At 38.1% G+C, this 27,558-nt stretch overlaps 1 long non-coding RNA gene across 2 annotated transcripts in view; it reads left to right on the top strand.

Annotated features, from left to right (window-relative positions):
• The first annotated feature begins 187 nt into the window (after positions 1-187).
• Positions 188-27,558, top strand: part of LOC118161329 — a 133,456-nt gene continuing 106,085 nt past the window's right edge. For both annotated transcript variants that reach the window (XR_004747950.1, XR_004747951.1), the window contains exons 1-2: positions 188-420; positions 2,415-2,719. This is a non-coding gene — a long non-coding RNA (uncharacterized LOC118161329). The remainder of the gene's footprint in view (positions 421-2,414; positions 2,720-27,558) is intronic.

Raw genomic sequence — 27,558 nt, 5'->3', positions numbered from 1 at the left:
CCCCCCCCCCCCCCCCCCCCCGCCCGCCTTGAATTAGTACTATTATTTATTTATTTATTTTCTTTCGGGTAGGTTCGGTTGGAGGGAAGTTTTGCGCCGCAAACGGGGCCGGGGCTGCTGCGGGCTGGATGGGGAGGGCGGCACGTTGCGGGGGGGCGCGGGCAGTGCGGGACCCCGCCGAGGGGGTGGGGGGGGGGGGGGCGGGCGGGGACCTGCCGCCGCTGCCGGCTCTTTGTCTGCTCGGGCAACTTGAACAAAAGGCGAAACTCGGATGAACTCTCTCCATCTCTCCCTCTCCTCGCCCGGGTTATCTCAGCTGCGGCAACTTTAAGCCGGCGAGATTTCCCCAACTTTCCCGCAGCTCCCTAACAGCGGGCAGCCCCCCTCCAGGCTCCTAAGGCAGTTTGAGGATAGGCGAAGGTAGGTTTTGTCTCGGGGCTCATTGTTCTCTCCGCGCTCCCTCATCCCCCCCCCCCCCCACAAGCCGCGCTCCGGCTGGAGCGTGCGAGGAGCGGGGCTGCGGCCGGGGGCTCTTTGTGCCTTGGGGCACTCTCAGGTACGGCTCGGGGTGTGCCAACCTTGTCCCCCCCCGCAGGCTCTCCTGTCTTCTTTTAACACCTTTTGAATTTCTTACTTGGATGGGGGGCGTTTTGGAAGAGCTGGTAGAAAGGAAGGCTGAGCAGGGGAAAAACTTCTCGGAGCCCGGGGGCTCCGCTGGGTCCCGGGGGGTCCGGCGGGGTTCTACTGCCACTGAGCTCCCGGCCCCGGGAGCGCCCGGCCAGGTTGGGGGGGTCGTGTTATGAGGGGGGCTTCGTTCTTCTCAGTGCCTTCCTGGTGGTGGGGGGACAGGGGGAAGAGTCTGGCCCGTCTCTGCCTGCCTCCTCTTGCGCAGCACGGTTTGTTTCATCCCTCCCCAAAAGTTTCGTCGCCTTGGGTTTTGTTCCGCTCTTTCTGGTGTTCGCGCTCTCCAGGCAAAGCGTTGCAACTTTCTGAAAACTTGCTCGTGCTCTTTTGGCTTTCCGTGATTCTCTTGTTCTCCTCTGTGTCTTCTTTATAGTTAATTTATAGTTAATTTAGTGTATTCTTATTTCCCTGTCAATTTTTCTGTGCTATGGAACCACTGCCACTTTTCCTCATTTTTCATCCCAGACCATTACTTTCCTGGGCTGTGTTGTTTTCCTTCGTTGACCGTTTTCCCTCTCCCTCCTCAGATCTCTCAGAATTTCTGAACTCTCTACTTTTCCACCTTTTCCTATTGTCACACATTCTCCTTCTTTCCTGGTCTTTTCCACCTATTCTTCTACCTATATGCCTACTTGCATTTTCCATAAAAGTCTTATTTTGCTTGGATCTTTCATTTCACAAGTCCTCGACTGCATGCTTAGATATGCTAAGGTTTCCCCTGATGTCAAACAAAGATCAAAGTTTATTCTCATTCCCTCTTCCAAAATTAATTCTTCTGTGGTCTGCTGTACATGCATGTTACTCAGTTACATAGTTACATTACCTCTAACAAAAATTCTTCTGCATCCACCACTGTTCACCTTCTGCTTTCCTGTAGTCTTTATCTTTGTCCACACTCACCCCTCAGTCTCTAAAAAGCTTCTAATTCCTCTCCCTTGTCCTTGACATGGAAGTTTGTGCTCTCCCCAGCTCCAGCTTGGCAGACCCAATGCTGTTTTTCACATTGTTATTCCCTCTTGTGCAGAGTACCCAAGCTTTTATCGTCTTTCCTCATATTCCCCTTGCCAACCTAAGCAAAAAGTTGCTGTTGGTGCTGCTGAAGGGATGACAGAGGAGGAGCACTAGCACAGGCAGGCACAGCTTTGGTTGCTTTGGCTTGTTCCTTGCTGGGTCAAGCATCAGCAATGGTGCTTGCTGCCAGAGCCCCAGCAACGCTTGCTCTGCTGCTGGGTGGGGGGACACCAAGCTGGGAATAGAGGGGGAAGAAATATTGCTGTAAACAATGTCATTACTTCTCCCCTCCACCATCCCGATGCAATTCCGTTCAGAGGATTGATGAGCTTTGTTTTTGCTTCTTGCGGCTTTTTTTAGTATACATTTTGAAATACCTGCCAGGACAGGTGAAGAGGCTTTATGTTCCTTCCTTTCTTGGCACTTTGGTGCTCTCTGTGTTGTAAGACTACAATATATAGAGAAATATGAAAGCCCTTTTCCTAAAGCATTGGAAGTACAAAACCGACAGCATCCAGTTTGAATCTTCTGTTACACTCTAGTCTGGGGATGTTTTTAAAGTGAAACACCGTGACAGGGCTTTGAGCTCAGTATGTGTCTAAATCTGTGAAGAAATAAGTGTTTGAAGTTATTCCGAAGAATGTAACTTCATGTTAGTCCCTGAGTGGTATGGCAGAGTTACTGTGCTGTACTAAAACTTCTTCCTCTTACTCAAACAGGTCAAAACATGGTCGTCAGGAAAATGGGATGCTTGCCAAAATTGTCGGTCTGTGGTAGGTGCCATACTGCATTGTCCTTGGAATGGTGGAATACAACTTGGGTCTCCTCGGGGATGACTGATGTGGCACAAACTCTACCAAGCAACTACTGAATGCGTTTACCTTTTGGATATGTATGTAAGTTAGCGGGCTACTGGAAGAAAATGAAGTCTTTTGCAGAAATGTGAGGATATTGTAGAAAACACTGCTGCAAACCATTTGGATTATATTGCCATCTGACATTGCAGTCCTGCAGCTAACAGAAGGTATGCTTCTCTCTGACTGTTGCAAAAATACTCTGCCTCATACATCAAAATACTAAGTGCATTGTCTTAATTTTAAACAAACATGCTTTTTAACCTTTTTTTTTTTTTTTTTTTTGTATTTGCCTTTGTGCTGAAGTATATCAATAGTTTTGAGTTGTATAGTCTGACACAAATGCCTTCTAAGGGCTTGGCAATGCGTATATCTTAAACATAAAAGGAAAAAAACTGAACGTGGCAATATTTTGTTTTCAGAGTTAACTGATATTTTCAAGGTAATAACTTTGTTGGGTCTAGGAGCACTTAGCAGCTCTTGAGAAAACCAGACTAATTAATTCTTCTTAAAAATAAGTTAGTAACAATTTAAACAAAACATTTTCCACAATTGCATTCTTCCAAATAGCCTACTTCATTTAAAGGTGTCTTACTATTTTGAGTTGAACTCAGGAAAACAACCTGCTACTTTTTGATGTCTCTTCTTCCAAATAGTGACAAAATGTTTTATGGATAATTCAGGTGTGAGAAATAGAAGGATTTCACCTCAAATTGCAGGAATCATTTTGTTTAATATGTTTTTAAAGTATCATTTTAAAGGACTTTTGCAGACTGTTTGCATCTCAGATCTAGTGCTGTGAAAGTCTCTGGGTTGAAAACGTTATTATATAAGATAACTGATGTACAAAATAGAAATAAATGCTAGCAGAGAAAACAAGCTGTTAAAGAGTTATTCTTGAACACCAAATTATTCATAAATCTGGATTAAGTGTTAATCCAACAATGAGGAAATCATTGAGCCCCTTAGTGAACTATTGAAATCACAGAGCAAATATTAAAATGATTTAAAATCTGAGCTTTTATACTTGTTTTGTGTACTTCTTATGTATAGCCAATAATGAATGACGTGAAAATTGTTGCTTTTGCTTGTATTTCTACTATCTGATTGGTTTAAGTCTAGCCCATATGTAGGGCAGACAAGTATTTATAATCTTAAGAAAAGTGCTGAGCTGGCTGGCCTACTTTGGAGCAAAATAGAAATCTGAACAAATAATCACTTGTTATCCTTTCCAGCTGTAAATAGACATACAGGAGACAATAAATAGAGTACTAATTTCCTGGTTCTGACTTTTTAAATCAAGATCTACTCTTAATTTTCTTGATTATTAAGGATAATCTTTCTGTTACTTACTAAAAGCAATTAATGTACTCTTAGATTTGATTCTTAATATTGTTCTGTGTTAGTAATTTTTAAACTTTGCATGACTTAAGCTAGCCTTATGGAAGTTTTAATTTGAAGTCTCAGAAAAGGAAAGTCCTATGCTGTTGGTGGAAAGAGGAAAAAAAAGAGTAAAAAATGGATTGTGCTGGATGAAAGTATTTAGAGTTGCTATCTAGCATCATCTTAGAAAAGAAGTCCAGTCATTACATTTCTGCATTTAATTCTGTATTTAATGGAAACCAAAACTGTGATTTTGTTGTTGCTGTTGTTGCTTTCTATGTGGATTCTCCTTATTTTCTTATGCATCTCTTTTTAAAACCTAATCTGGACAGTGGTTATTCTTTGTGACAGAAAAAATACACTTCATTTATCTGTATGAAAACCATTCATTTTCATCAACACTAAAAACTGAAATAAATTTTTACCTAAAGTTAATATAAATAGGGACAACCCTTTGTCTTGGCTTAATTTGGGAGTTTAGGCAGATCGAATGCCATAGATTTAATGAAGTATTTTGCAAATTATTAGATATATTTGTTTTTGTTTATACCTGGAATATTTCAGACAATGATAACTTAGTGACAGAACTCTTAAGATATAGAGAGGAAGCATACAATTTATCTGTCTTCCAATTACTTTGGACTACTTCCAATAAAACAAAATGAAGTATTCTCATATTCTGAGATAAGATCAGAGGGGAAAGAGACAGTAGGGTCAGCTAGGAAACTTCTAGCACAATAGCTGCCTGCTGGGTAGGTGTGCAGTGTTGGTGTGAGGAAAGGCACACTTTCTGCTGATGCCGTGGTGTCTCCAGGCAGGGCACTCTGAAGCATCCCTGCACCTTTTCTTGGGAACATTCCTAGCAAAAGAGGCAGCAGCAGTGGGCTTTCAGGTAAGCAGAGGGATAGAGGATCAGTGCTGTGTGAAGGAGCATCATCCTGGGATGAGTGATGGGGAGAAACTTCCCTAAAAAAGGCAGGAATCAGACCTACTTCCTCCTGTGAAAGCTGCTTTTGAGGAGCTTGGGAACTGCTGCAGGGGAGGAAGGCTTCAGGCATGTGAGCTGTAATGCTGTAGCTCCATAGAAGGGTGTGAAAAGGGTTGTTCTGGTGGTTTGTGGTTGCAGTCGGTCCATTGCTTGCTTTGCTTGTGGCTGTCCTAGAAGGAAGTCCTTGCAGGCATCGCGGGCTTGGGGCTGAGCTCCGAACTCCTGCTCACAGATCTACCCTGGGGTGTGTGGTAGTTAAATTGGTAGCAGAACTTTCACTAACCAAATTCAAGCAAATTCAGACTTTCAGAGACGTGGTTCCTCCCTTCAGCTGTGCTCTCAGTTAAGAAAGTCTTTTAGTCTTGTGAGAAAATGTCTTATTCCATTTAGCTGAAGAGGGAATAACTATGGGGAAGTCTCAGGCCAACAGAGCACCCAAGGAGAAGAGATTTAACAGGCTGCAAGAAGTGCTTGCCGTGTGTCATGGGTGGGTGAGATACAGTTTTGGAGTTGTGAGGAGTGGGCAGGGGAGAAAAGGGCAGACTCAGTAACTTCTATATTTTTAGGCAACAGATGGAGGAGAAGGCATATAGAATATCTTCCTGCAGAAGAATCCGTAGGAAGCTAGAAAGAAAAGTGCAATAAGGACTTCATTTCAAGTTTTTGATTGTTCTTTCTCTTTAGCTGAAGTAATTTTTTGGGAGAATGAGCTCCAGACCTCCCAGGTGAGGTAGACTTTTCCACAGACCTGCATGTGTCCTGCTGGTTCCTGTGCCAAGACATGGACAAGGATGCCTTCCCAAAGGCCTGCTGCCTTTCACTCTTCCACAGGGAATCCCCAACTCCTGACAGTGCAGAGCAAAGGAGCTCCCCACTCTGGCAGCTTTGCCAGAGCATCCTCTGCTGCATGAGGAGGTGCAGTGTGACTCCTGAGTAAATTTTTGGGAGGCAGTTTTTGGAAATATGATTGTTAGCCCCTGAAAGGGCTTCCAAACAGCCTGAGCATTGTGTAATTGTGAGGGGAATGGCAGGGAAAGTACTGTCTCTGAGCTCTCCACTGGGAAGGCGAGGTGGGAGCTGTGGGATAGGGCCCCTCTGCTTGCAGGTGTCAGGAAGAGCCTCAAAGTTTCTGTGGATGCAGTGGAATTATTTTAGTTTGGGCTCCAAAAAATGGTATATATATACATATATATATATAAATAATATATATATATATTCTATTTTATTTATCTCAGTGCTGGTTGAATTTCATGTAATCATTTAGCCTGATATAGCAGAAATCATAGTTGCAAATATGCCATTTTCTTTTTTTTCTCTGCTTTCACTTGTTTATCACCTTACAGGATAATTTGAGGTACATTACTCTTAGAAAATCAGCATAAGCATTATAGTAAGTTTGTTTCTTGTTTGTTTGTGAGAGCAAGTTTCAGAAGAGAGGAAGGAATGCTGGCCGAGGCTGGAAGGAGAGAGTTGCCACTTGAAATCTATTAGTTATGGTTCTGAAACACTGCATGAGAACTTTGAAAAGGAAGCTTCCATACCATGTGAGATACATTATATAAATGCTATCATTTAAGTCTGGACACAGGCATATACCTTTTGGAATACAGGTTTTTTTCTCTTGATTGTATTTATTTTATGTAACAAGAAGCTTTCTGACTCACCAACAGATTCTGATATATATACATATTTTGTGCTTTCATCATCATTGCATGAAACTTGTCACAAACTATTTATGAAGTCTGAGGTAGTCTGCTATTGCGCTTGATACCTTGACCTTTCCGTGATTAAAATGCATAGACATGTTTGGGTTAGGCAGGGGGAGTTGGATAAGCTAGGGAGATTAAGAATATTTTAACACAAAATTAAATGTGGTCTTTGTGTGAGAACAGGGACGGAACTTCTACTGAAAGTTTATAAGGCTACTGCAAGTGCAATGCCTTTATTCACATGTATGAATATTTTAAATTAGTGAGGAAAATATTTAATTCTGTACAAAGAAAGAAGAAGAAAATGCTCATAACTAATCTAAATGTGCATGCTTTTGCTAGAAATAACAAAAATGATTACATATGCTGCATTTTTAAATACTTAAATGCTAAAAGGAAGCTAAACTTCCATACAGGGACAATGTTGCCTTCTTAAGAAGTACATTGCATTTTGAGACATCTTAAGCATTCATTATCAATTTTCGCTTTTTTTTTTTTTTTTTTTTTTTTTTTTTTTCTTAACCTTTTTTTTAAAAAATTTTTTCTTTGTAAAATTTTTTAAAAACCCGCACGAATATATGTGTGTTGTTTTTTTCTGTCTTTTTTTTTTTTTTTTTTTTTTTCTGAGATAAGGGAGAGCAGTGAAGTAATGCAACGTGTTTGTGTAGGATTCCTTGTAGGCATGGCAGGAGGATGGGGTGGTGGTGGTGGTGGTAATGATGAAGGCAGACATTTGTCATGAAAAGTAGAAAGTGGGCACCGTGAACAGTTCCTCTGCGTGGATAAGGATGTGATTTTATTTAGTTGTGAGCCAGCAATGGCAGGTGAGGAAAGGAAGTGGCGAGGCATCTTGAAAATGAGGGCCAGAAGCAGGTGATTGATGTGGCAGAGAACAGAGAGGTGGATATTGTGGAAATGGATTAGAAGCAGTTTGTCATAATTTACGCATCTGGAGGCTTGTGCCATCGGGGCATTTCTAATGGGAAAATGTAGTGAAATCTTTAAATGTCTGTAACACAGGTTATAAATATTGCAGGGATCAGCAGTATTGGCTTCTTTATGGTGAATGATAAAATTGTTTTTGTTCAATGCTGCACAGTGAATTAATGTCTACTTTAACATTGCATGTTTTAAATTAAGTTTACTCCAAAAGCAACTGTTGTCTTGAGTTGAGGATATGAGTTAGCCTCTTCTGCCTGTTTTTGCAATATTGTGCAAGACAGGAATTCATTTTTAGGTAAGTGGTTCAGGGACTGTATATGTTGTCTTGAGATGATCTCATTGGCTATCTTTCAGCATTTGCAGACTGGCTTTCAGTTGGTATTTTGGGGTTGCTCTGTGTTTATGTTCTGAAAATAACAAAAGTTGTGATGGCTCCAGAATATTTAAGGAGGTACCTAGACTATGCAGCAAATGTTAAGGTATGTCTAAACAAACTGCTGCTCTTGCCCTGTGTGGCACTACACCAGTCTGTGCGTTGATTTAGATCTAGAACCAAGTTAGCTGTATATATATATATTTTTAAAAAAGATTGTAATTCATTGCACTTCCAAAAGAAGGACTGAAAGAAACATATTTCTAAAATCAAAAGGTTTTTCATTATCATGTAGATATTTTTTGGCTTCAAGATTTGTAAATGTTTTTTTTAATAGCCTTTAAGCAATTAGTGCATTGTGGCTTTATTGGTCTAAAGCTTCACTTTTGTGTATGGCTGAAATCTGCATCTAAGATGAATTGGTTTATCTGATTTGTATTAACTGTCACTTCTTTTCAAATAGCTTATTTTCCATGGTATTAACACCTGATATTTGGATATTATCATCCTTTTCCAGAAGACTTTGATGCATGAGTGTTTCTAACCAAATTTAGTTGAGGATTGGAATGTTTATGAAAAACTTTATTTAAATTGAGAGAAAAGTTGAGTGATTATGTTTTTAAACCAAAATGGGAATGCAGCTTGCAAAAACAAATTAGCTATCCCTGTAAAAAAAATCTATATTTTCAACTCAGTTGCTCTTCATACATCATCTATCGGCATTAGCTGGAGAAGGTTTAATGTCTCTCTCCTGTAGGAATTACAGCACTCAGGCAGTGGAGGAAAGGGGCTATATCCTGATGTATGCTCATGGCAGTGGCTCATTGTAGGCTCAGTCATAGGAATGAAATGGAAGTTCTAAAGACAACAGAGAAAGTCATACCCGCTCCCTGAAGAAATGAAAAGACAATTTACTTAACATCAGTTGAGACTGGTTGTGGACCACACGGTGCATCTAGGTGCAAGATTAATTAGATGCTAGCTCATTTTAAATGTTTTATATAAGGAAGGTGTTAAGTATGAGTTTAAATGCATTTTAGAATAATAGATTAAAATTACATGTGTATTAGATATATATTTATGTGTGCACATACACCATACACATAGCCTAAAACCAATGGTGAGGTGCCTGAGGCAGCTTCATAGTGGAGACACTATTTTTTCCCCCTTCTGTTTGAAGCAATGTTTAATGCATTCCCAGACACTGCTTCTATTATTTTGTGTCAGTGGCATTCTGTGCAGTGTTCCCTTTTACTTGAGTTTCCAGCTACTTGAAATACATGCCCTGTTTCAATTTACCAATCTGTTTCTTTACTTTAGTACATCCTGTGTGCAAATCCTTATCGGACAAAGACATAATGGAAAAGTGACTATTGAATTAGTAGTGATCAGTGGTATACTGGGAGAATACCACTGTAATTAGTTGTAAAACTCTTTATCTCAATCTCAGGCATGCTGCTAACTCTTCCCTTTCTCCTGCTTTCTCTTAAAAGAAATGACTGAAGAGCAGTGAGGCATATCTGAAGCAGAGCTATGACAAATACTAAAGAAAAAGAAAAGTATTTTTCAGCTAGTAATTGATCTGGTTTGTTGTGTGTGCATGTATACATGTATATGCACATGTATATGTTTGTTTGATAGAATAAATTGCTTTAAATTATGCACAGTGTAATATATGAAACATCAAGAGAAGATTTATTTATTTAATTATTGGTTGATCTTGCTTTAAAATTTTTGTTAAGAATTGCCCTGAGTACCACCAAATCTGTGTGCAGAATATTGCTTGCTGTGGACTTCATGCAGTGCAGATGGGTTTCTGAGGCAGGTAGAAAAATGTTTGCAAATAAAGACCAGAACCATTCATAGATTGATTTCTTCACATTTGCAAAACGACATAAATCAATCTTCTGCTTTGACCTTGGATCACATGTTGCAGTTGAAGTAGTTTTTGTTTGTTTGTTTGGTTGGTTTTGTTTTTGTCCTGAACTCAGTTGCGAAAGGCAGTGAGTTAAGATACAACAGATTTGAGGGAGAGTAGGGCAGAAAAGAAGCAGAGTATTCTTTTGCAGACATGTATGCGTGAGACTGCTGCCCAGTGTTATGCATCTTCAGTTGTGTATATTTTATTTTAAATTGTTGGTACAATGTTGTAAAGCACAGTTGGACTCTGTGTAAGAGAGCATATTCTAGACACTGAAAAATGTCTATAGCATTATTAAAAATAAAAAAAATGTAAAGTTTGGATCTGCAGACACATTGTCATCTGTTCAGATAGCTTCTGAACGTGAAGGGAAGGGGAGCTCTCTGACTTGTTGCTCTCATGTAACAGAAATGGTGTATCCAAGACCCAAGTTATAGTTGCTGAATTAAAGAGCTGTAACCTAGGCCTCTGTAAGCTTGATGTGAACAGTGCTGTACAGACAACTCAAGAGTTCCCAGAACCATTTGCATGCAGTATTTTCCCTATTTCTTTTCTCCTATGGACAGTGGTATATGGTATATGATTTGTATAAGAGAAGGGGGATGTTTTCATTCTTGTTTTTAAATTGCGTGAATGTTTCCAGGCTGAAGAGAATGTGAAGTTACACCCTGTTATTTCAGGTCAGTGCCTGGATTAATGTTTTGGCAAGAGCTTGTTATGGATCATATACTGCCATCACTGCACAACACAGAAAGGGAAATAGGGTACCTCTACTTCTGCTCAGGCAAGATCAATTCTTTCTGCATAAAAGAAAAGCTCTGCGAAGAGGCAAGGGTTGAATGTGGCATAAAAATGCTTGCCAGAAGGATGCTTGCTAGCAGCTATTGAGGGACATGCATCTTCCTAGCATGTCTACCTTCTCTGTAAAGAAAGCCAGGGTACACTCATTGGTAAATTATTGCCATACCTGTTGGACAAGTATTGTAATACATATTTTCAATTAATTTTGACTTAATCCTCCTTTTGCCTTGGTGTTTAAAGATGAGAAACTGAGATCCTGAGAAATACTGTTGTGAACAGTTGATATCTGGACTTGGGTCGAACGCCATGCTTTCTGTGTAGCAGAGCTGACAAAATCTATATGCTTTACTGGCTTGCTTTTTTTTTTTTTTCTTCTTCTTCTTTTTTTCCTCCCCCCAGTTGGAAAGGGGAACAAACAATCCATTAAGCATAACAATATATTAATATATTTATTTTTTCTAATAACTTCGTTATGGCTCTTGACATGTTTGGTTCTTCAATTCTTGGATTTAGAATTGCTAAACTAACTGCATCTGGCTTTATGTTCCTTAATATTCTATGATGAAAAAGAAATCATGTTCCAAAAAAATCAGCATAGAAATTCTGCATCAGTTAATATTAATTTTAAAATAAAATCTCACACTTCAAAGGTCAAAGTCCTTTGTTTAGGGAAAATTATCAGTATAGAAGCTCTCTGTATCTTTAACTGAAATGGTCCCCAATTTATGCCCAATTCTTCTGCTAGGTTAATGTTAATTAGTTTAACATATCACTCATAAAAGATGTCATAGTTGAGTCATTGTGTAGGTAACAAATCTTGCACTGGCTGGCGATGAAGAAATATTACCTCTATTAAAACCCACACTTAAACTGTGGAGTCGGTGAGGACTCATGACATTTTGCAGTCATCCAGCTTAATGCATTTTAATGCCTTCAGGGGTGTGAGGTTTTTCTTGTGGGGGGGGTGGGGAAGAAGCAAGGGAGGCAGAGGTTCCAGAATGTGCAGTGCAATACATGGTGTAGGCTGTGCCAGGTGGGAAACCCAATAGAAATGTTGGCTCAGGCTGGAGCTAAGGCTGGATACTGTAACATTCATTTAACCTTAAAAAAATCTACTTGCATTCAGAACCCAAGTAACCCAATATTAGTAGCACAGCCAAATGTTTACAAGTATGTACGCTTGTAATTAGCTAAGTAATTTCATCCATCTCTGCCCTCGAGAGAAGTATTAGAACTGGGCCTATAGTGGAAAGCAAATTTTCAATCATAATTGAAATGGGTAGTATGACAAATGGGTAGTATGACTCTGTAATCCTTTTTCCAAAATAATTCCCCAGTGTCTCAGAGATGGTGATACTGTGGCACCACTACTACAGCTCTGAGCCTGTGTTCTGCTCTTAGATGCTCCCAAGTTTGGGATGAGCAACCAAGTCAGTACCATCTCTTTTTGTAGCACCAGAAGAAGATACCCACAATTATTATTTTTTTTGGCACCATCACCATCTCAGTGTTAATGAGCAGTTGATTAAGTGTTTGAGGCTGCTGTTTTTTTCAGTGCCTGAGGAAGCCTGGAAGATCTCAAACCTCGAGGGTCAATGGAGTTTGACTTGAACAGCTAAGGGAGGCATGGTGAAGAGACGAGGGCTTCCATTGGAAATATTGACCTCAAAATGCTTAAATCTTTTCTGTTGCTTAGCACTGATGTGGCATGGGAGCAAGACAGTGCCTTTGTTATATGGCAGAGAATGTCTGAAGCTTTGAAGGGTACCTATCAGCACATCTCAGAAATGATAAACGAAATAAGTGTGTGTATGCTTGCAAATTGTGTGATTGTGTCTCAGTAAAGCAAATCACTGTAGCTGGGACACCAGAAATGTGCTGAGGTTGATCTGAGAAAAAGGTTACCACCTTATTATGAAATGTGAGTAAATAGCCAACATGTTCTATCATCTCACAGTCTAGGTGATCTCTTATCTTTTTAACTTTCCTTCTAAACTCAGAATTTCAAAACTGAGAAATGGCAGCTTTGCAGCAGGTGGAGCCAGTGGAAGATGGGGAGCCTTCTTTTACCTCCTTTCAAATTGTGCGAGTGTTTACACCTTGGTGGACTTTTCTATATTTCTGTACACCAGTAGAAAGTGAAGTTGATTATTTGTTTTAGCATGAAACTCAATGAAAATCTTACTAAAACTTATCATTCTTTGACATGCTGCTTTACTGTTTGTGGCATTGGCATATTTGTTGAGTGTCGCTGAATAATCAAGTGTCGGAGACTTAAGACATCTATCTGTTTGAAATGGCTGTAATCTTCAATGTCCATCCACTGACCGTTGAATGGGATAATTACTTGTCTGCCTGTAGCTATGAACAATAGCTTTTCCTTCAACCGAAGGAGACCTCTTTCTATGAGGAGGTTGCTTTTGAGGTGCTGTTTTCTTGAGATATTTTTACATTTAGCTTACTTAGCCATTTGTTCATGAGCAATTATAAATCACTAGTGAGACTCTTCAGGTTACCACAAGAGTTGAAAAATTGTAACAAGCAAGCAACTTCTTTCTGAATTTGCTTCGCACCTTGGATTTGCATTAAGCTTTCAGACTTCTTTTAATTTTAGCCATGAAAACTGCATACATTACAGTAATTTTATTAACATCAAAAGGTTTCAAATTGTTCACGTGTACCTCTTAAAATTTATAAAGCAGCAGTTTAAGACTTTGAAATTCTTAACAGATTCTCAGCTATCTTCTCAGTATTTGAGCTTAAAGCAAAAAGAATTTTAACTCAATTATAATAATGTAAACCTTTCCCCTTTGCTCTGCATAATTAAATGTTTTCATTTACATAGCACAGAAGTCTAACATTACAAACAGGAAAGATAAGCAGGAGAAAAAGGCAGAAAAATATGCATATTTGATGAATGCAGAGTAATAATGCACTTGCTGGTAATCTTACTGTGCTTATTAAGAATCATTTTAACTAGGAATCCACATGCAAATTCATGTGAATATAGATTGTATTTAACATTTGTGGGGTTGTTTTTTATTTTTATTTTTAATTATTATTATTATTATTTAGAAACTGGGTGCACCTACTGAAAGCTTAATAAAGTACATTAGAACTGGGGCATGAGTATAGTAGCCTTGAGATCTTTTACTTCTTGTTTTAATGTATTAATTAGTAGAGCAGTTCTGGGGAACATTAAATTTCCTTCTGTTTTTTAAGTCAAATTGTGAGGATGCAAGAAGTGGCATGAACATGCCTGTGTGGAACTATGTGATCTAGTCTGTCCCTCCAATTTGCAGTTTGAGTAGGAAAATCTAAGCTAGACATATCAGTTCGAATAATGCTGTGTATCAGATTCACCAGCCTGCTGCCAGAGTAGTATCTCTGTAGTAAAATATGAAATGTTGTATGTTTTCAGGACTACAAAATAGACACAAGATCTGCAAATAGGTGCACTTCTGCTATATGGCAGGTTCATATAGGCAATATGTGCCACCAACTGAAATGAATCTCTCTGCTTTTTGTGAAGACATCTAATACAATTTTGTTGGTTAGTTTAACATCACACTTTAATTTTCTTAGAAGCGGGTGGACCAGTGATGTGCCCCAATAACAAACACTTGTGATTCCTGCATTCCTAAATTACATATTAAATACAAACATGTTAAGGAAAAAAAAACACTTTTTTTTTTTTTGGTAGTAGTAGTAAGAGGAGTAGTACCTTTATTTTAACTTCTTTCTGTTTGTCTAACAACTTGCAGAGCTTGAGGATATTTGTCTTGATTTGCTTAAATGTCATACTTCAAAGCAGTTTTGAGGTATTTTTTGTATATATTACAAGCTTTAAATCTTAAACAAATTCTAAGTGCCAACACATATGGTATATACAAAACTTCTATATGCTAGAATTGTGAGAGGATGGATTTTTTGGGAAAAGCTTAGTTGACATTAAAGACTTCTCAGCATATGGATTTTATGGCATATATCAAAATGGAATAAAGAAACCAGAAATCCAAATAAAAGGGAGAGCATCTGTATGCATATGTATGTATGCATGCATGCATACTTTTGGGCAGGGTGTTAAAGGAAGCTAGTGTATTTATCTTTGACCTTTTATTCACATTTCCTGCAGGGATCCTTAGTTTATGAGCTTTGAGAATTTGTTTCAGTGGTACTTTGTGTTGTTTTCTGACAACTGCCTGAGTTTCTTCCATTTGCAAGTAGATTTTTCCTGTGTACGATGCAAACCTTTGTATCATCTCTTTTGTTTTGTTTGATGGGGTAAACATAAGAGAGCATGCTGTGGGTGAGAAAGAATGAGGGTTTAATTTCTAACGTAGCAAAATTTCATGTCCCAAAGCTTTGTCTGATAAACATCCTTTTAATATATTGAGAGTGGCTGTTTGCTAAATACAAATTTGAGAGCGAAGGTTATTTGCTTAAAGAACAAGTAAAGCTACAAGGATATTAATAATTTTGATTTTCATATCCCAAAAGCTTGTAACAATAAGTATGAACTTGTTTTCTTTTCTCTTTCCTCTAACATTGATCATCAGGGAGAGCTTATATGTTCTATAAAGTCTTTGGAGACCTCTGGGCACCTAAAAGACAATTCATTGGTAGAAATGCAACTGGAGGATCAGTATATTCTTTTCTTAACTTTCATTATTACTCTCCTTATTTTGTGTTTAGTGTTTTGCCATCTCTCTATTCTGTTCATGTTTCATTATACTTGCACCATGTCTCTGACAGGTCATTAGAATTTTGTGTTATAAAGTAACTACTTGGCTCAGGAAATTGTATCAAGATTTTGAGGTATTTTGATGTTTAGGGAAAATGGGTTTGTTTTGGTCTAACTGGTCAAGTTGTTTCAGTATATGAGGTGTAAAAATGGCTCTGTTCTTGGTTCTTAACTGGATGCTAGGTATAGTGCCCTCCAGCTAGTTTTCTATGTTACCAAATTGTCTCTGGCTGTTCTATTCATTTACAATAGGGTTGTTTTATACCAAGGCCTCTGTTTTAGATGAGATAGGAAATTGTTTCAATACATGAAGTTAGGCTTTTGTCTAACTATATGTATGAGGTAGGATTTGGATTTTTTTTGGTAGTAAGAATCCAGTGCGAATGCTGTATGTAAGATGGGGAAATACCTCTCTTGCTTACTGTGTTTCATTTGTAGTCAGTTTATGCTACATGTCTTAATTTATAAGAAAAATAGTGTGTTGTTGCTTTACTAAGCATTTTTCCTCCCCTTTTTCTATACTTGACTCTGTCAATGACAGTTAAAGCAATTGTATTGCTGGTTTCTCATTTAAAAACAAACAACAAAAACACAAAAAAAATCCCCTCCCACCCCCCCTTTGGAAAATATTGTTGGAATATTTGGTTTAGTGGTCCCCTGAGCATCTCTATCCATCAGTGTAGTATGTTCAATTATTCCCTCCCTCCCCCCAAGACTTAGTGTCAATGCACTGTCTACTTCCCTAGTCGTCAGTGATTTGTGGATGATTGGGTCTGAGTGTAACTATTTGCCTGTAGTCTCTGGGACTTAGCATTCCTAGGTGTTTCAAAACTGGGGACTACCATTAGAAACTGTAGTGAATAAGCAAGTCCTGACTCGTGCATTTAATTAATCCTAATGCTGAGGACTTGTTCCAGTAAATTCATATGCCTGGGCAAGTGTCCAAGGGTTTCAATGACTCTTTATATTTTGGGTTGGGAAATCAGTGTACCGTCCACATAAAATATAGATCTGCAGGACCTGTTTTAATTCTTGCCAGCTTCTCTCAGTATGTGGTCCTGATGATGTAGAAGAGGGGCAGGGGAAGTGGATGCACTTGTTCTGTTCTTGGCTGGGAAGAGTCTGACCTTTGGAATGAGGTTTGAAGTACTGTCACCTCTGCAGCAGTTAATCCAATTGAGAGATGGTCAGTCTATCTCATTCTCTTAAAGGCTCTGATGAGATAATCCCAGGTAACCACACTGTAAGCTCTTTTCAGCATCTGGCAACACTGCTGGTGAGGGCTATGATGCTGCAATTGACTTGATTAGTTGCTTGAGGTTGTCTGGTCCTGAGGTATTTTAATAACTTTAAGTGCAAATTTATATAATTTAGAAAGGGGGAAGGAAGAATAAAAATCTTTGGCATTTATTCTCTTTGTGGTGAGACTTTGTGCACTGCAGGAGTGAAGTATTACCACAGTAGGGGAAGACCGTGTTAGGAAATAGTTAAACTGACAAGTCCTCAGTCCATGGAACTGTGTTTCTCATGATTAATTAAAGTTACAATTTATTAGAAACTTGCTCATTCAGTGGTATCCTGCCTGGGTTACAATGGACATAGCTTGTTTTTGTATGGGTGTAGGAAATGGGCATCCTTTCCCTGAGCCCATGGTGGTGTGCTAGGAATGCTTATTTTGTTTTCAGCACTGCATAGACTTTACTTTGTTGCTTCAGGGGTTGGATCCTTTTACCTCTGATCCAAAAATGCTTCTGAAATGCAGGGCAGTGAAGTACCAGGAAGGTATCAATCTCCCTATTGTTCTCTGTCTTCTGAGAAGGGAAATTTTCAGTTAAGATCTGCATTGTCTGGGAATTGCAATGCCTATTCCACAATAATTTTACATAGTTATTTGCATCTAAAGCTGGTTTGAAAGTGTGAATATGAAAATGACATTCTGAGTATCTATAAAAGGAAGGACTTTATTGGTAAGGAGAAGGAACATCTCAGGGGCAGGAATAGCAACATTGATCAAAGTTTCCTATTTTCAGAGGAAAAAGTAGTGACAAATGCATTAAATCGTGATTTTTTTTATGGAACATCTGAAGGCATGTAGTAAACACAAAGACAATGGCAATGTCATTGGTAGCTCAAGATCTCTATCTTAGTGGGTATAAGCGGTTTGACTGAACGCTGTTATGCTCAGGATCTTCATTGAGCTATTGTGGGTGCTTCAGGAAGAGCACAAGAGGATGAGTTTGTACTGCTGTTTTCCCAGGATCTTCTCAGCTTTCAGTGGTCTATGGCTTGTGAGTCTTGGACTTGTAAGCATGGAAGCATCTTTGTAGTTAATAATCTCTGATTTTTATTCCAATCACTTTTTCAACCAATGGGAACGTGTACTATTCATTGTGCTCGGTAGCAGTGAATTTAACAGCTGACTTCAGGTGAAGAAATGTGTTTGTTTTCAACCTATTGAGGTTCAAAAGGTGATGTGAGGAGGGTGCCTCCAATGTCCCTCAGTTGCTGTCAAAGAAGAGATAACTGCGTCCTGCCGGCCTTCTGCCAGTGAGGATCTTGCAGAACATGGCATCATCTCCCCTCAATGGTCTCTTTAAAGAGGCTGTGAGCGTAAAGGTGCCATGTGTGAGAATCACCTGATACCTTCATTTATTTCATTGTTTGTTTTCCATTTTCTTGTTGTTACATCCTATTGAGAGAAAATAACATATTTATGAATTGACATAGCTGTTTTTGTTGTATTCTCCATTCATTCCATTATAATTGATAGTGTTCTCTTTATTTTTTGTTTTACTTTTGTACTGCTATACAGAATTGGACTAAACTATTCTAATACAATAATCTGTTTTTGCCCCAGAACTTTGTTCCTTACTGGCAGGGCTTGTGTCTGTGCACATAAAGAGAAGTCCTTGCCATCCTCTCATTCCACAAAGGCATTTTTATCTTTTATTGAATTTCAGCTACAGTTTGAATGCTGTAGTTACTGAAGGTGCTGAAAACTTTTTCTAGAGCTTTATTCATTGGAATAAAGCTGAAAAACTGTCATCCTTCTAGAGCATACTGACAGTGTTGGCCAAAGGAGGGTTGGGAGGATTCATTCCTCAGGGAGTCAGGTAGTAAGTATGAGAATCAGCAGAATGGGGTAGTTTGTCCTTGTAGGCTGAAAATACAGCAGCTGATTTTTATCTCTTTATCTAGTATAACCAAATAAAAAAAAGAATATTGTCTACTACTTACCATGAAGTGTTGATGGAACAGCGAATTTGAAGAGAATCTTCTGATTCTTGCATCATTACTATTTTGGTATGCATTTGTAGCAGAAAATTATCATGCCTTTTTGCATACTTGCTGCTGCTTTATTCATTTAAAAAGTTATTTCCCAGATAGCCATAGGTTTATTTTTGTTTTCGTTTAATTTCAAAGGTAAATTTAAAAACGACTCTTATGGTATTAATCAAAGGGCTAAATCTTTTCTAATCTTTTCTTTGGATTATATATTTTGGGAAGGGGGAAAAAACAGAACAGATGTTTCAAGTAGGTTTGGAAAGAGCTGGTACTGCTGTCCTCAAGCTATGCCAAATATGATGAAAATAGCTTTTTTTTTTTTTTTTTTTTTTTTTTTTTTTTTTTTTCTCCCTCCATGTTAGCTGAGTGAGATGTATAGGTACAGCACAGTAAGATGGAGGCTGCTGCCACCATGCCTGGATGTAATAAACCTGACAGACAAGGAGGGGTACAGTCATAATGGGATTTGTGATGTCACAGCTGAAAGGAGAGGCATTCAGAATAGGGTTATTACAGATATTGGTTATTACACATACTGGAAGCATTTTTAATGTCGACTTTCAGGGTTCGATTTGCAGATTGCATGCAAACCCAGATAATATCTAGTTAGTGGAAATGTTTTCCTACAAATCTTGATCTAGAGATGATATAGCTGGTAGTAACACAAACAAATATTCCATAAGTTCTGTGAACTTGAGTTTAATGCACTCTAGATTTAAATATGTAAAGACTAGACCAATCAAATGGGTTGGTGCATCAGCATCAGACATAGAAAGTACCTTTTAACAAAAGATGTGGAATCAGATTCTAATCTGCATTAGCCCTGTTAAATTTTTGAACAGCATCAATGGAGCAGGGGTTGTCACCTGCTAATGCTCTCTTCAAAAAGAAGCAACAGAAGGAAGTCTGTCTGTGCTGTTAGAATCTGATGTGAGTCACTGGGGGCTTGTATATGCAAAGAGAAAAATAAGGCAAAACAAAAATCCAGTTTTTAGGTGTTCTCATTGCTTGACAAAAATGATGATTTGCTGGTCTATAGAAGGAAACTTTAGTTTCCAAGATGCAGCTCAGGATTTTTTTTAAGACTATTTTTTATAGGTGTGTATATCAATTTAGGAAAATAAACATCATCTCTGCACATCCTAAAACAGCCAGAGGGAAAAAGCACTTTATTGGGCAGAAAGGATGAATCCAGTAGGCTTTGGGGAACACCTGCAACAAATTCGGAAAGAAAAAGAGAACTGGTGTACTTTGGTTGTTTAGAATCAGTGATGCTGATCTCCCAGGAAAATTCAAGCGTCAGTGCTTACTGCACAGGCTGACTCAAAACTAGACAGCAGTGGTCTGGGTGTAAGTAGGGGAAGCTGTCTGTGTCAGTGCTGCATCTGACTATTCTTGTTTGTTTAGCTTGAGAAGAATGTTGCAGGGAACTATGCTGAATCTGGCAAGAATTTCTCTATGTTTTGCAGCAGTGACAGATTAGCATCCCCACTATTTCTCTTCTACAAAGTGTGTTCTTGAATGGCAAACCCTTTGTCTGCTGTAGGATACCCTTTAGTTTGAGTAAGTGAGGTTGCAATGCCTCCACGGGCATCATCCTCTCTGCAGATGTCATTTGCACAATCATTTTAGAGTGAGCTTACAAGACTGGGTCTATTCATAAACAAATGTATTGGGTATCAGAAGTCTTTCACACAAGCATTTAGTTTCTACATTTTCTATTTACTAGTTTGTGGCCAGTAGCCTCAAAGAAAAAGGGGCAGAAATCAGCAAGAATCTCTCTGGTATAATCTCACGTTATACCTGAGTTTGAGTAGCTAGAAAAAATGCTTTGTTTTAACCTTGTGGGTTTTGGAAGAACAGCTTACCTATGCTTGTTTGCTGATTTTTCTGATGATGTGGAAATATAAGAGCAAGTCACAGGTACGTGGCCCTTTTGCCACTGTGCTTAGCTATTTGTGTAAACAGAATTCTCCAGACTGTGTCATTGTTGCAAGGCTGTTCGAAAGAAGTGGATGTGTTCCAAATTCTCATTAGGGAGAGTGATGGATGGCTTGGTTGCAAGCTGCCCTCTCTCCTTCAGAGTGAGCCTGGGGAGGAGAGAGCTTCTGGGAGCACTCAGTAGCTTTGCAGAAACCTCTCTGTGCTGGATCACTGAAGCAATGCTGAAAGGAGAAAGAGAATAATCTAGAGCCCCTCTTGTTGAAACAGTATCCCTTAAACTTACTGAAGTGCACCAAATATCTCCAATTAATCGAGTCTGGTCCAAGGTATCAGATGGGAGTTGAATATTGCAGAAGTATCAGATTTATTAACAGGTCTTTTCTTGTTCAGTAAATATTGAAGAATGATTTCTCATGTGTTGAATAAAGGATAATCTTGTGATAACAGTCTTTCTGAATCCAGTGATACCAGGACTGCATTTTGAGAGGTGGTGTTTCCTAAGAAACAAATCATTTGGGAGAACAGTATTTTCTAATTTCTCTCAAGTGAAGAAGTGAAAAGATCAGTTCAGCATTTTTTATAAAGATTAAAAAAAATACTCTTTGACAGAGTCCATAGTTCAATTTTTTATCCAGTTAAAAGTACCTTGTGGAGATTTTTATTTTTATTTTTTTTTCCCAAAGCAAAACAAAACCAAACAAAAACTTTTAAAGGAGTTCAAATGAGAATTTTACTTTTGATAGTAGTATCATACAGTCTGACTGGTGTGTTCAAGTCCTGCACTTTAACACATGCACCACTGTGCTGTCCCAGTGATGTTTATCATTAGCTGTGTCTTTTTGGATTTATATAATGCATTATTTCTCAACTTTGCAGTTAATGTTTAAATAATCCATAAGAAGGTTTTCCACTTTTAATTCCTTTCCCTTGTCTGAGAAGAACAATATTTTTTGTGAGCATTTAAATTGAAATGAAACTTGTCTTCTGTTACCAGCACTCATATATATCTAGGTGGAACCTTTACATATTGACGTGTGTCTGAAATTAGAAATAATGACATGATGTTATTAAGTTTAAATTTCTATGGATAGATCTAGTGTATAAAGCAGAGATCATTCTTCTTTGTTATATACACGAGAATCTATTTTATTTTTCCTACATTGCAACTCTTGGGTTAAAAAAAAAAATATTTCTGGAGAATTTAAACAGTTATTAATTTACTAAAACTAAATATCAAGTAGCTTTAAATAGTGGTAATTTAAACTATTCATAGTGAGACAACACATGGAACCAGAAGTCTGACAGTCTGACTAAGGAAATTACCTAGCTCAAGTTGAGGAACTTTTTCTAAATTGGCGGTCTTTACTGTGTGTTTTTGCATGATGGGAAAAAATTCTCAGTAGAAGGTGAAGAAATGTGTTAGCTCAGAGTCTGAAGGAGTTGATTCTCTTCTTAAAAATAGCTGTTCTTTCATGTGGTTTTCACACACCACAGTGATCCTTCTATCACCTATTGCTCTGTCATAAAGGCAAGATTTTTATTTATTTATTTATTTATTTATTTTTTTCAGTCATGATGTGATGATTTCCATCTTGGTGCAACCGGAAGATCTCCTAAATGTTTTTTAACCATGTTAACCATTCAGATCAGCACTGGCAAAGCACCTGGTGGCTGGGCTCATGGAGAAGCAGAGCTATTCAGCTGCAGCAGCTGTGCACAGGGGCAGCCATCCTCCTGGGGAGCACAACATCCTGCAGGCTTGCTGGTGGCACCAGGTCCCTCTGGGCCAGCCTTTTTCCCTTAGTCCCATACCAAGGGTGGAGCTAGGGTGGGTCGACAGCATTTTGAGTATGGTTTAATCTGTCACTGAAGGTATTAATGCTGCTCTGCTCACCTTTTGAGTCCCAGTGCTGCACTGTGCTCTGCTGCGGGGCACATTACAAGCATAAGGAGAAGCTGGTCCAGGTGAGATTAGAGCTCTAGAGACAAGTGCCCATGCTGCGTTGGGTGGAGAACAGAGCACAGCTCCACATCTTCCATGTCCTCATGGAGACGTGAGTTGGAAGATCAAGAAAGGAAATAGATTTTTCATTCTTTTGATTTGGTGATTTTTTATTTTATTTTATTTTTGTTTGTTTGTGTAGAACTTGCAATGGAAACCCATTTCCAAGCTGCATGGGGAGTCTCTCCTTGTCCCGTCTGGTCCAATGTCAGTGGCCCTTTGGCTTCTTGTGATGGAATAACCAAATCTTTCTAATGTCCTGCATCTGTGGGCAAATAAGGAGGTGTACAGGTTATACAAAGACTGAAGTGGTCCCAGCAGAGGATTTCAGTGTTAGGAATGAGTCAAGATACCAGCATAAGGTGTCTTGTGCTGTGATGTAGATGCGTATGGAATGACATCTGTTCTGGGATCAGGTTTTGTAGTACACAGTGTGGCTACTTGGCACTTCTGTTACTTCTGTTAGTTTTGTGTTTGGTTGGTTGCCAGTGTAAAAATAGTGCAATGTCTTTTTTTTTATTATTATTATTATTATTATTTTTTTAAAGAAATATTGTAGCAACAGGAATAAATGATTGCTGAGTAGGTTTCACTTCTTCCTGTTTCTTTTTGATATCCAAATGCATTAATGAAATCACAACAGCTGATTGCATGAACAGGGAGATAAAAGCTGTAAAACATATTTACACTTTTATTTAAATATAAAAATAAAATATTATTTGTAAAGATTCCTTTCTGAAAGACCACCTGAACAAACAAACAAAATATATATTTTTCAAGCTAATAGTTGAGTATTTTCTTGAATAATGTTGAGTCTGAAATTGAGAGGAAATTGAAGCCTGAGCTTACTTAGGCTTGAGGAAATTACAGTAAGAAAAAATATTTGTAAGTTTACTGTGGAACTTTCAGAGAAAAACAGTTCAAATCAGTGGTGGGAGGCTGCTGGATTTATGCCTGAATTGCAAGCATTTGACAAAGACAGCCTGGTCCTACAGAGGATGTATCTCCTTTCCATTTACTTACTGTAGTAGCTATTCCATTCAAAATTAAGAAGGAAACCGGAAGTGAAGACATGAAGAGCTTGTTTTTCTTTTTCTTTTTTTTTCTTTCTTTTTTTTTTTTTTTTTGGCATAAGAAGGAGTGGGTGTAGTCAGCAAAGATCTACTTATTCTAAACACTGGGACAAGGTCACCAACATAACCAAATTCACTAATAATAAATAGTATTTCTGGCAAAGTGCTTAAGTTATTGTGGGGATAATTAATTTCAAATCAAAATGTCTTAAAGGTCATTAATTGACTTTTTTTTTTATATTAAAGAAAATAACTAAGTGCAAATACAAAGCAGGCTTGAAATATGTATATATATTTGATTGATACAAATAGTGATTAAAACTTGATTTTAAGTCCCTTGCCTTAAATCATCTTAATGTGGTCAAGGTAAGAGTCTATGGAGGGCCATTCCTTTTTATAAGTATTGGAAAACATAAAGTAACTCTATAGATAATAATACTATTTTTTTTTAACTGTCTTTATATGCCTTTTATCCTCTCCTCCTTGACGATAGACTCACTTCCACCATTCCAGAGATAAACAAAACACATATCTTAAGATATCTATTTTGTAAATGCTTGTTCACCTCTTCAAACATTTGTAATCCCACAGAATTTACTGGCATTAATAGCAGGCCAGAAGTTAAGGATCAGTACAAATATTTGAAAGACATAATATTCTTTCTTTCTCTCCTTCTGTAAAAAGAAATCTGTTGTGCAACAGAGTTGTGAATCTGGTGCCCAAGATTTTGTCTGAAGAATGAACAAATGTTTCCTCTGTGTGTGTGTGTGCGTTTTCTTTTCTCCCTTTCACTTCCATTCTGTCGTTAAAGAACTTTCTTTTTGTTTAGCAGGATATTATCTATGCTTTTTAATTAATGGGATGTTTTCTTTTGAATGGCTGTTAAACTTTCTGTACTTCAAGGACAGAATCAGTAAACAGAAATAAGGTTACAGTTTATGAGAAAACATTAAAAATAGAATTAAAAACAGAGTTCTCCCAACAAAATCTCTTAGATATTTTCTATCTTCTGCTTTGCTCTCTTTACTGTCCCTTCTCCACAACCAAAAAGTTCAAACCAAACCCTCCCACTCCCTCCAGACAATAGCAGCTATGCACTATGTTTTCTGAATCTGTTGCCTTGCTGTCTGCAACACAGTAGACCTGTGCAAGTAGTTGACTTAGAACAAGTATCAAGGCTATAATTTTAGTGAAGCATTTAACTACGTGGTTCCATTCACTCTTACAAAGGACCATACTGAGGTCTATATATTTGTTCTAAATAAAAACATATAAATGTGTATGGGATGCAAAGTATTTGGCATTAGTCATAGTTGGTAGATTAGCATGTATTCTGTCAGAGATTATATTTGTGTTATTTAACTGATTGCAAAGATGATTCTGATAATTTGGAGTGTACTTACATATTTTGCATACCCCAAAGCAAGGTATCATTCAAAATAAAAGACTGAAAATAATTTCAAGTTGAACCCAGTAGAGAAAGTAATAAGCTTGAAGGCTAGTAAACCTAATGTTGCTAGTAATTGGACACATTCTTATGTGTGTCTAGGTACTATTGAAACATTTCAATGCTATTGAAATGATAAAAATACTTCTTGCTGACAAGTTGAATGGAAAATAACCACTTTCTTTTAGGTATCATCTTTATCCTCAGTAGATTTTTCTTTAACATACTTTATTGCAATGAGACCCAGTGTAGGTCTAATGAGGCACACGATACTTTACCAAACAAACCCATTTATTTTCATGCATCCCTATTATAAGGGTATGACCTAAGATGAACGTGGATTCCAAAATGCAGAGTGGTGTTTGTGTGGCAGGGTTTTCCCTCTGTGTTAGCAAAAAAGATGGCTATATTTTATAGTCATGGTAGTGTCTGGTTAGATGACATTTGGATCTGATTGTTTTGCAGTAAAATGCTTTGGCACTGTGTTACCTGGGGCTTGCTACAGCAGAAGAGTTTGTACGGTGTGTAGTCTTCGAATGGAAATGCTGTAGGAGTATTTTAATCAATTTTTAAACATGCATCATGACATGGTTAAAAATACCTGCCTACCTTATCAGAATGAATAAAAGCATTTTAAATATAAATGCAGATGGGTTAAATGGCTGAAAACTGAGTATCTGCTGTAGATTTCTTAGGGTTATTTTTTCGAGAAAGTATAAAAGTTGCATGTGAACAGCAGGCCTTAAAACTTCATTTTTGTTGATGTGCTTATAAACAGCTGGATTTTGAATTGAAAATTATGAACCAGCACTGTATTCTATTAATTACCTTAGATAAGTAAGAGCATAGTAAGAGCATCTCTCTGTGTTCTGACTCATTCTGCTTGGCAGCGCTGGATATGATGCAACTGTAATGGCAGGTTTAAAACACATGGCTACAAATGACTTTTCGGTGTTTGGTGATGCAGAATCCACATAAATCTTTACATCTAGAATGTGTAAACCCATGAGTAACCCCGTTAATTATGCTGTTTAACATTTCTAAAGCTAAATAAGAATGATAGTTAACTGTGAATCATGCTGAAATGCCAAACTTCGTTTTATTGCAGTAAAGATTAAAACAGCAGAGTGGTAGTTATTCTCAGCATCAGAATTTTGCTACTGTCAAACTGCTGAGGAAGCATTTGCTTAATATAAATGAACCTTTGCACCTTTATAAAGTGCTCTAAATCTAGAAAAAATTACGCTGTATCAAAAGGTTAATCCTGACAAATTATTGAAAATTATTTCCTGTCTGAGTAGTGCAGGAGCAGTGAAATTAACTCTACCATGCAGTCCAGTGCCTATTTCAGGGGGTTAGAGCACATCCCTTACAATTGCTGGCAGCCCTGGGCGCGTTGGTAGGAGCAGCCAGGGGTTTATCTTGCGGCACTTTGGCTGGGCTGTCTTTTGGTACCAGATATGTGTGAGATAACTCACCTCTTTTCTGCTGCCCAGCATTTTGGATGGACTGTGAACCAGCCTTGTTCCAGCAAAGAGTGGAAAATACATACTGAAATAGCATACCATCAGACAAGTAAAAGCTTCTTTGAGTCAGGGCCTCATTTTTTATTTATTTTTTTTTAATGGGGTAGCATTCACTTCCGATCTGGAGTGCTGCCTTCTTAGTCCTGCTGTTAATGTACCATGGAAGAAAATTCCACCTCTAAAGCAGTGAGAAGTGGGTAAGCCTCCATCACTGCAGAAAATCTGATTTCGGGCATTTAAACACTGCATGCTTAACCAGCCTCATGGCTCAGATTTAAGGAAGTTCGTTAGCTCCAATACCTGTCACGTCCTTCTATTTTTATTTTGACCAACAAATCTGGAGAAGTCTAACTGAAGTTTTCAATCACAGTGTGAAGTTATATTAACGTACAGTGTGAGCCTGTATAAGTAGTCTGTGTTAACGTATGTTTTAAAATTTCTATTAAAACCTATAGAATAAAGTATACACTGTACATGATGGGATACATCACTTTGGTGGAAGTGAATTAAACTTCTGAAAATTCTGACATCAGTTGTTCTTATGGTAGCTCCCAAGAAGCTATACAGGCATGCAAATGCTCTGGGCAGGCTGCAGCACTCTCTACGTGTCCTGTAAGCAGCTGCCAGGCTGCTGCATAATGAAACAGGTTTATGAGTGAAGTACCTTATGCATGGTCACTGTTCTGAGTCTTATGTTGATAAACATTAAATGGTCCTATAGCAAGGAAACCCACTCAGTAACAGTGAAACTGGGGATTCTCTGATGCTGTTTATTAATAACACATTTTGCAAGGGTGAGGCCTGCTTGCTTTTACTGAGAACTACTTTTCTTTTCTTTTCTTTTCTTTTCTTTTCTTTTCTTTTCTTTTCT

This window comes from Oxyura jamaicensis, chromosome 2 (genome assembly GCF_011077185.1).
Source record: "Oxyura jamaicensis isolate SHBP4307 breed ruddy duck chromosome 2, BPBGC_Ojam_1.0, whole genome shotgun sequence".
NCBI lineage: Eukaryota > Metazoa > Chordata > Aves > Anseriformes > Anatidae > Oxyura > Oxyura jamaicensis.
Note: the sequence above shows the minus strand (reverse complement) of the source record. Positions and strands in the feature narration are given on the sequence as shown.